This window comes from Hydra viridissima, unplaced genomic scaffold (assembly GCF_058129835.1).
Source record: "Hydra viridissima isolate aposymbiotic clone 2 unplaced genomic scaffold, HvirCarnegie_v1 scaffold_5, whole genome shotgun sequence".
NCBI classification, from domain to species: domain Eukaryota; kingdom Metazoa; phylum Cnidaria; class Hydrozoa; order Anthoathecata; family Hydridae; genus Hydra; species Hydra viridissima.
In genome coordinates this window covers 17,102,249-17,112,526 of record NW_028324304.1, presented here as the reverse complement: position 1 = coordinate 17,112,526, position 10,278 = coordinate 17,102,249, and the positions used below count along the sequence as shown (strand labels likewise).

The following is a 10,278-nucleotide window of genomic DNA, read 5'->3' as shown; positions in this document are numbered from 1 at the left end:
GACTCAAAAAAGCTCGTCCTTGCATGAAAAATTGAGAGTCCAAATGAGATGGTTTCCGTACTGATTGGCTCTTTTTTAACCAATTTATTAAAATCTTTCGATGTTTGTCCACAAATGTAGCACCTCATAGTTGATGCAGCATTAGTTGCAGCGTTGCACAGTGCCTCACAGCTACGGAAAAACGGCAAAAACCCTCAAATCAGTGTTTCTGAATGGATTTCAACCTTTTTTGGATCTAAATATATTAAAATTTAATCAGTAACCCAACCCGAAAGTCAGAAAATAATTTTGTACACTTTTTTCAAAATATTTTTGCAAATTTGCAAATTCTGAATTTTTCTCCCACTTTCTCAACATGCTATTCTGTCGTTTTTTATTGTACTTATAGCGACAAATTCATAAATATATATATAGTTTATTATAGTTTATATAGCTAAAACCTCTGGATCATGCACAGATAATCCAACAAATCTTGTTCGCTTACTTCTCTCTCCTAGATCTTTCCAATCTTTCTTTGGTCGCCCTCCACTGAACTCTTTTCTGCTTACATTGTCAGCTTTCATAACAATTTGAATTTCGGTTTGCAACCATTTCTTTTCTTTCATTAACAGCCTGTCATATGTTTTGTTTACTGCAATCCACTTAGCTTTCTATTTTATCACCAAAATTCGGATTTTTTCTGTTAATTTTTCACTATGCACTTTTTCACCATCCAAACCTTCTGATATCAAAATTTCCTCATAAAGGAGGCTCACAATATCCTTGTTAGTTATATAAATTTCTCTTACTTTGGGAATCAAGTCTATTATTTTCATTTTGAGATGTAATCACAAAGGCACATATTACTAACTAATTTTTTGGATTTTTAAAAAACTTTTTGCGGATTTCTTATTAATTGCAAAAAACTTTAAAATTCAATTTCTCAAAAACGTGCTACTTTGGGGCGGGTTTTTTTTTCCGGGCATTCCTGTATATATTCAAGATACTTCCCCATCAAAATTCAGGGTGGACAAGTGTGGACATTTTTAGAAAAAGTAAATATTGTGAATATTATTTTCTGAAAATTTTTAATTTTTTCACAAATTGTGAAATTCGAACATTAATTTTTGGTGTCGATGAAAGTCCAATGTCAGTTACTTACCGGATGATATAATATATATATGATGTTCACCGAAAAAATGAAAGAAAAATTTTTAAAAATGACCATTTTGTGACAATTTTAAGATCTACTTGAAAACTCTAAAATTTCTTGTGAATTTTTGCCAACAAACAACTTGCATATAACAAGCTCACAAAAAGAGTAAAAATTTACAAAATCATAAAAAATGGGTTTACCTTGTTCAGTATGCTTATAACAATCAAGATAAAGTTAAAAAACATCAAAATAAATTTAAAAAATTAATAGGGTTTTTGCCGTTTTTTCGTATCTGTGAGGCACTGTGCGTTGTACACTTTACCATCTACGATTGTAAAAAGCAAGGTATGCTTTATTTTCCCAATTTCATTGGGTAACCTTGTTATCCTGAGATTCCTTATTTGGTTTTTTACTTGCTCTATCTCGTCCATTGTTATGTATTTAGATTTCACTAATGAGACGTATTCGAATGGGCCTGCAGAACCTTGGAGATGAGATGACTGGGTTTTGCCATATTTTTTCCTGTTGGCTATTAGTTTTAACAATCATTCTCAAATGTACTAAAAGAACTTTGAAAAATATTTCCATCACTGTCAGTGTTGTTTTTAAATTTTTGCTTAAATTATGCTTGTTTCGATCTATCACAGCCCCATTTTGATATTAAAGCCATATTTATCTGTTCTTCAATTGAACACTTTTCTAGAACCTGAGACAAGTTTATATAAGCGTAATGTGGTGTGGTCAAGTAATGCTTGTAGTTGAATTTCAGCTGTTTTTTCGGTTACTTGTATGGATTCCTTACAATTGTAATATTCTTCTTTGGCTTGTTGTATTATTGAGAAGCAGGGGTAAACATTTTTGTTTCTACTTTGAATAAGTTCCCACTGTTTTCTGGTAAAATCGCCTTTTACAAACAGTGCCAGTGCCTCTTGAGTTGTTAATTTATTGACAGTTACTTTTTTTAAAAGTAGTGTTAAATGCTTTTCGGTATTTCTTTGCTCTGGTAGGCGTGGCAGTAATTTCTTTAAGAAATTTTGAAATATCAGTATTTCCTGAAGTGTGTTGGCTCATTCTGGCTTCATACGTCAACTCATCAACAGAGACCTATTTAGGCAAAGCCATAGTTTTTTGATGCTTGCTCCAATCACTTAGTTCTATAAATGATTTTGATGGTCGTCCAGGTTTCTGTCGAATGTTTATTGACCCATAAGGTAGCTCGATGTTTGATTTGAGCAATTGTTTAATGTTTTTTATAAAACTTTCTTGTTTGGATATTTCATAACTGTTTTAAGTTGTTCTTCCAACTACAAAAATTTTTCATCAAATTTTTTACCTTTACAATCTTTCATTATTTCATAACTCTCTTCTAGTGAACAACTTTTTGAATTCGGTCGAATCTACATGATAAATAATAAAATAAGTAAAACATAGTGGTGTGTCCTTAATGAACAACAAATAAAATATATTTTTTTGTATGAGATTTTATAGTTTAACATATTAGATAAAATTTAAGATTTACGTAGTTTCGTTAAGTTTGTACAAAAATATTTAAAAATTAGCCAACAAGAATTTGTTTTACAGCTATTTCAAGACTTTTAACGAGATTGTGTATATTACGAAATGGTTTACACACTATTTTTGAAGCGTTTTAATAAAGTGGTGGACGATGTCCAGTAAGCACATGAACGTTTTTAAAGCGCTTTTTTAACTAATAAATAAAACGTTTTTTAAACGTTCGAAACGGCAATACCTAAAAAACGTTTTAAAAAAAAAGTTCAAAAAACGTTCTATAAAAAACGTTCTATAAAAGCGTTTAAAAAATCTAAAATTAAACGTTAAAAAAACGAATTTTAAACATTTAAAAGACTTTCTTTTTCTGAAAAGATTTTCAAACCCATTGTTTGTTTATTAAATTGTTTGAAAGAATCTGTTGATTAAAGAAATAAGAAAGATAAAAGAGATCTAAAATGTTATTTTTTTAAAAATTAAAATTTACAAATTGTTAATAAACATGTTAATATCGTAAAAATAATCTCTGGTGGAATTAAGGCGCTTTAGCATGTGTAAACGGTGCCCGTTTCAAAGAATCGGCAATTATCGCATCGACACCCGACTCTGTATAAGATTCATGAGCCATCGATGCACAAACTAAAGGAATTAATCATATATTAATTTTTTTCAGGCAATCTGAACAGTAAAAGTATTCAGTAAAAGGAATATATATAAACCTACTTTTTATTGAATTGTACATATTGGTTTGACGAAACGATCTCTTGCCTTTTCCACCTTCCATGTTAAATTTGGCCATGAGCGAATTTGTCATAAAACTAAAAATATTATAATCTGTTCATTAAAGAAATAAGTAACATAAAAAAAGTTATTTACATGTTATTTTATTAAAAGTTAAATACAAATTTTTTTTTTACAAAAAAATTACATATTAAAATTTACCAATTGTTAAAAAACATGTTAATTTCGTACAATTTATATATTAATTATTATTATATAAAATATTCTTTATTTAATACTAATCCATTAAAAAAATACTCATGAGTACAATCAGGGGCTATTCAATCCCACAAGTACAAGTACCCACAAGTACAATCAGGAACTTTCAAACAAACTCTGGATTCATTACTGGTCAAGGATTGTAATATGTGTAATGGGAGAAATGGGAGTAATACCATTATAAACTTTAACAGAGGATTTTTGGGAATTTTAGTTCATTTTTAAGTTACTAACCTCTTCATCATAGCTATCACAAGCTTCTGACAGCTCTTACCGCCAATATTTTGAAGTCTTTGTTTCTGATAAAAAGAAATTAACGGAAAAATGATAAATACCTAATTTGGTAGCAAGAGTTATATATTGTAAAGAAAATAGTTTGAAAATAATCAATCATATCAATCAGTATTTAGTAACTAAAAACACACTATAGAGTTCCTAGAAAAAACATCAAGAGTTGAATCAAACTTATCGAACTCTTTTAGATTGTCCATTTCAGTTATTATTTGTTCTTCTTTCTCTTTTATATTACATTTTCCGCATCCATTAGTTTTTATATTAGTTAAAAGATGCAAAACACGATACTGAAAGTCTAAAATTTATGTTAATTAAATTTTACGTTACAGGTCAGATCAGAACTAGGTAAATAAGTAAATTTAAAAAATATGCTAATTAAATAAATTAACAATAAATGCTAATTAAATAAATCTAACTTGTCTAACCCTAAAACTAAGAAAAACTAATTGATAGTAAAATACTTGTCAGGTTTAGGGTTGTTGTGGCAACACTAATTATTAGTACTGCCATAATCAAGTATTTTACTGTATATTAATTTTTTTCAGATTAAGGGTTAGACAAGTAAGACTGTTTCAAAGTTTTAAAAAGTATTTAATACTGGATTTCATGCAGTTGATTATTAGATTCATTTTGACTTACCTTGTGGCTCCAATGAAATAACATTTTGGGAAGACAAATGTGAACTCATGATTGCATTTAACAACAAACATAACATTGTTTTTAATTAAAGACTTATCTGCATGAGATAATGGAAAACCATCATATTTATTTCTTTTATTCAAAGGAGATGAAAAAGATTGCTGTGTCTTAAAATGTACCTCATCGCAATCACTATCATCTTCATTTATTATTTTTTGACCTACAGGAGAAAAGCATTGAGAATGTTTCAATTTTTTTTGGCAGCAAAGTTTTCTTTGAAAATAAAACTTGTTTTTTAGTGTAGCCTAGAGTAGCTTGCTCACAATGCTTCACTTGCTCATTTTATTGATTACTTCACAGAATAACAATTTTATAATTTAAATAGGCTTCATTATTAAAGTATTAATTTCACCTAATAATATTACCTGAATCTTAGTAAAGCTTAGTAAAGAGTTAAAATCTTAAAATAACATTTTAAATTAAAACGCCTACTGTCTCGAGACAAACCATCATATTTATTCTTTTTCAGACATTTTGCCTCTATTATTTTCTTCATCACAACCACTGCTATGATCAACTTTTCTTTTTAGAGTCAAAGAAGAAAAACTCTGAGAATCTTGTTCCTTTTTGTCCAATTCAAGCAAATATTTGGGCGAATATTTGAGCAGTGTGGCTGGAAAGTTTAATAAGAAAAAAAACTCTTAACTAGCTTTTTACCCAAAAAAACTTCAACAAGACCATTTAAAGATAATCAAAAAAAATTTTAAAAAAAATTTTAAAAAAAAATTAAGTATGACTATAATTGTACTATAATTTCAACCTGGTTTAGATTTTGAAGCAGGAGTCACCTTGTCAAATACCAACTCTGATGCTGATGTCTCCGTGTCAGTATAGGCATATGTGTGACATAATTCCTCATCATCTAAAGTAAAAATATAACTTCCAATTCTGGTTTTTCATAAAAATAATTTTCATGTAAAATAATATCTTCCACTACCTAAAACTTAAATATAAATTTAATTACTTAAAATGTAAGATGGAGTCCTTGTATAAAGGTTTTTGAAGCTAACAGTTTAATTAAATGTGAAAACCGTAAACTTTAAAAAAAAATTAATGAGTTAACTTACCATCTGATAACTTTACTTTTATTAATTTAAATACTTTCCAATCCGATTGCGGTACTTCTTGTTTTTTGTATGATTTTACAACGTGCAACATTTTTGTGGGCCACCATAACATACTTTTACTCTCATCAACCCAGATAGTTGGCAAAACACCTTCTACTACTTCATTATCTTCTAGCCAAACTTCTTTAGTCCATGACATTATAAACTAATCTACTTAACTATAAAATAATTTCTAACAAATACATAAACAAATCAAAATACTTTGTATTTCTTAACTGCTAATTCATTAATATTTATGTATAATATAATCTAGTTTTCAAATTTCATTAGCTTTATATTATACAACAGAATGTATGTACTAGTTATGATATTAAACTAATCCTATATAAAAGGCAACTTTCTACATAAGTACCAAAAGCACCAACCTAGGTAATACTATTGTAAAACATTTGTTTTAACATTTCACCATTTAAAAAAGAAAATGGGTTTATGAAAACCCCATCAAACCACACAAGAGACCATTGGTGTTAAACAAAAACAAATCTATATGTTTATTTACTTATCTGTATACAGGGTAGCATATATATCCTATTTAGCCTTTAAAAATATTGAAATAGAATATTTTTAATGAATAAAAAATACAGCGACATAAGAAGGGCAAGACTGTCCTTAAAAAGTATAATGATGTAATTTAATAAAAAGCGAAGCTAATTTTCTGCAAACAATAACACTTTCTGACAAGAATAGATCAAAAATAAGAAAATGTTTTGTAACTTAAGATCTTTCTATGGCATGCAGCAGCGGAAATATTGAATATCCTCTTTCTTCTGGTAAACATACACACTTTCTGATGAACTCGGATTTGTTCAGCTGTTTACTTCGACCTTTCTGGACATTCACTGTTCTTAACAGGAAAATATTAAATGTTTTTGACTCAACAGGGTTCACAAACACATTATCTAAATAGCACTGACTAAAAACATCACACTTATAAATGTCATTTGTAATTTTTTGCACTACGAAAGCTATTGATCCATCTTTCAGATAAAAAACACCGGTCTTTTTTGTTAGCAGAAACCTTGGTGCATAAAGTTTTATGAGCTAGTTTTGTAAAACAAAGTCCATATTCTGATTCTCTCTTGGCAATTTGATTAATAGGATTCTTAGAACATCTTACAAAACGCTTTAAGCGCTGTAAATGATTTTCAAACAGAAAGCATGAGATGTCATTCAATGAACAGTTAAAATTCTCGACACCATCACAAATGTGTATGAGATTATGTACATTATAAACAGTGAAAGTATTACCATAAAATATTTTGCTATTTTGTACAAAATAAACTTGCAAACCTCTAGCATAATCTAACTGCATATTTTGTTTTTCTCCTTCTGAATTAAGTAGAATACTAATTGCAATACTCAGAGAAAGAAAATGGATATAGGCATTTTCAGAAATAATATTTCGCAGCACAACAGGTCCTAAGTAAAGCAAAAATTGTCGAAATTCAGTGGCTTTCCACCTGTCTAATTCGCTTAATCATCTTGGTTGTCTTGAAAACTCAGAGGACAAACATCCATTAAGTTTAACCAAAGTATTTGAAATTTCTGTTCTTTGAAGATAAGAAAGCTTACCAGAAGGACCTTTATTCATATAGTTTAGAATTCTCCGAACAACGCCTAAGCATACCAAGTGCATATAATCTAAAATAAAAGATTTCATGCATGGTATACCAATAGTTAACAAAGGGGTGATGCCTTGTTGATGAGAATCATAACCATTATCTCTAAAAACTATTTCAGTTCTAGATAAAAAGAGATCATGCTCTTTAAAAACAACACGACCATTATAAGACCCATTAATAAGGCATCTTTCACATGAGCTATATCCACAATGTCCAAGGATACGCTTTAAAAAACACCTAACAGGAGTGTCACAAATAAAACATAAAATTTCTACCGCTCTCTTTTGATCACCTATAAAAATACCATTTTGGTTTAATTCCCTGTATTCCTTAATAAAGTCATCCAAGTAGTCATCCAAAGAATCAGGTTTCCCAAATCCACAAAAAATTGCAACAGTAAATATATCATGACCATCAAAAGAACAAAGAATTGGCCATAACTGAGTACTGGATGGTTTGAAAAGAGGAACTCCATCTATATTAATAGATAGACGTATAGTATTGGAATTTTTGGTCTCAGGTGTTCCATTGAATACTTTTAAAATACCATCAAGCAATCCAAAGTAAACATACTCACCACCACACTTTTTATAGGTAGAGACTTTCCTAGGTGTTTTAATCAGTGTGCGGACATCGTTCGGCACATTCAACCCTGACTTTTGTAAGATTGTTAATAATTCATTAACAGAAAAATGAGACCATTGGTTTTTAACCACACAAGACGCTAATTCTTTGCAGAAATCAAACTCTTCAACAGGCTCTTCAATATCCTCTAAATCTGAATAACTTTCTCTGGTATCATCAGAATTACAAGAAAAAGCTTCACCTTTAAAGTTATCTGTATCACCTAAAAATGTATCAGGTTTTTTTATTTCTATGTGTGGGTCTTCAAAGTTAGTATGAACTTCATTATTTTCAACTTCATCAACATTCTGTGCAATAGAAGATAAAACTTGTCTATTTATTCGTTTCCATACATTGACATAATTTTCAGACATCTAAAATAAACTATAATAAAAGCGAATATGATTAATAAAGTTTTTATGATGTAGTTAAAGTTTATAAGTTAAATAATCAAGTTGGTTATTAATTAAACTTATTTACTTAAGAAATTAAACATAATTTTTATTTCTACTAGATAATGAAATTAAATTACAAACTCAAACTACTTTCAATGAAGGTTTTAATCAATCAGTCAATATATTTTGGAAAAGGTTATTACATCTACCCTCATTTTCAGATAGTTAAAAAACTAATGTTAAGTAAATACCTCTTCATTGACATAAATATTATTAACGCTAATAATAATAACAAAATCATAATAAATTAACAGGACAATAATAATAAAAATAAGATAGTTATGTAATATTAAATAAATATTATTTAAAACAAAAATTGAATATTTATACACAGATATTAAAAGTTACAAGCAGTTGACAAATATTGACAATCATAAAGTTAAAAATAACAGCGATCTTAAATAAATATAATACTGATAATACTATAATCATAATAAATAATATATTGAATATTATATTTAATAAAATATTAATATATAAGTATACTATTAAATGAAACCAGTTAGCTTAAAATAAACAGAAAAAATTAATTAGTTTTTAATAATTAACAAAAAAAAAATTAAATAAAGAAAAAGTACTGCAAAGAAGAGTTATTAAAACAAATAAAATATAATAACAGCAATATAAAAACATAGAAACAAATATTAAAATCTTTTATATATCTATTTTTTAAAAAAAAAGATAATAATGATAATGACTACAACAATACCTAGAACACACTTTTTTTTTTAAATATGAAACCAGTTTATAAGAAATTAGAACTAGAACTTCTAGTTCTAAGTTCTAGTTAAACAAGTTCTAGAATTAGAACTTGAAAAACTTAAAAGTTCTAGTTGAGGCAAGTTAAATTTTGAGGCTTCTTGTAGAAGCCTCAAAATGTCAAGAAACTCTCAGCGTTAAACCGCTTTCAGGTAAACAAGTTTAAACTAAAAATACCACAATATAATAAAAAATTTAATTTTAACAATTTAAGAAAATAATACTGTTGGTCCATTGATTCATATAATTTTAACTGTTAAAAAATCAAGTCGCCAAAACGAAGTTCACGCCGTCATGAGCATCATTTGCTTTAAAGCAAATGATGCTCATGATGGCGTGAATAAGAATAATTATTCTTTAGATATTATATTCACGGAACTCGAGTTCCGTAAATAGTTAAAAAAAAAAAAGCTAAAAAAAAAGTTTAAAAAACGTTTGTAATGGTTTTTTAAACGTCCGACCGAAATTTGAACGGAATTAAAACGTTTTAAAAACGTCCTGTGTTTACTGGGTGGCGGATAATTTTACAAAGGTATCTGATTGTTTACAGCCTATAGTTATTGCTCGTAAAAATTTACAACTCGACAAGATCATACTTTTTAACAAAATCATTATCTTACAATTTTATATGAACATTCAAATTCGAATAGTCCATCATATAAACGCTTTATATTATGCACAATAACGACAGAAACTTAATGCAATTTCATTTTAAAATATAGGTCATACCATCCTCTGCCATAATTAGTCGTTTATTTTTTCAAAACTGAACAATATTATAATAATAGCTGCAATAACAAATGAAACAAATTTTTGAATTTTTTTTTCCCACGAAATTTCAAATAACAACGCCACGTTCTGAAAAAAAATGCGACAAAAGGAAAAATCGAGAAGAATTTTCTGTTAGATAATCTAATGCAGCAATTATCTAGCTCGAAAATAATAAAGTTAATAAGATTTTAATGCGAACTTGTTTTTTTGAGTTTCGAGCGATTTTGTCATACAAATACTCCACTCTACGTCTCTGTAAATAAGTAGTTTTACTAATTAAAACG

General features: G+C 28.3%; 1 pseudogene; it reads right to left on the bottom strand.

Moving 5' to 3' along the window:
* Nucleotides 1-3,174: 3,174 nt before the first annotated feature.
* LOC149889037 (uncharacterized) lies at nt 3,175-5,917 on the bottom strand (annotated as a pseudogene).
* Nucleotides 5,918-10,278: the final 4,361 nt, after the last annotated feature.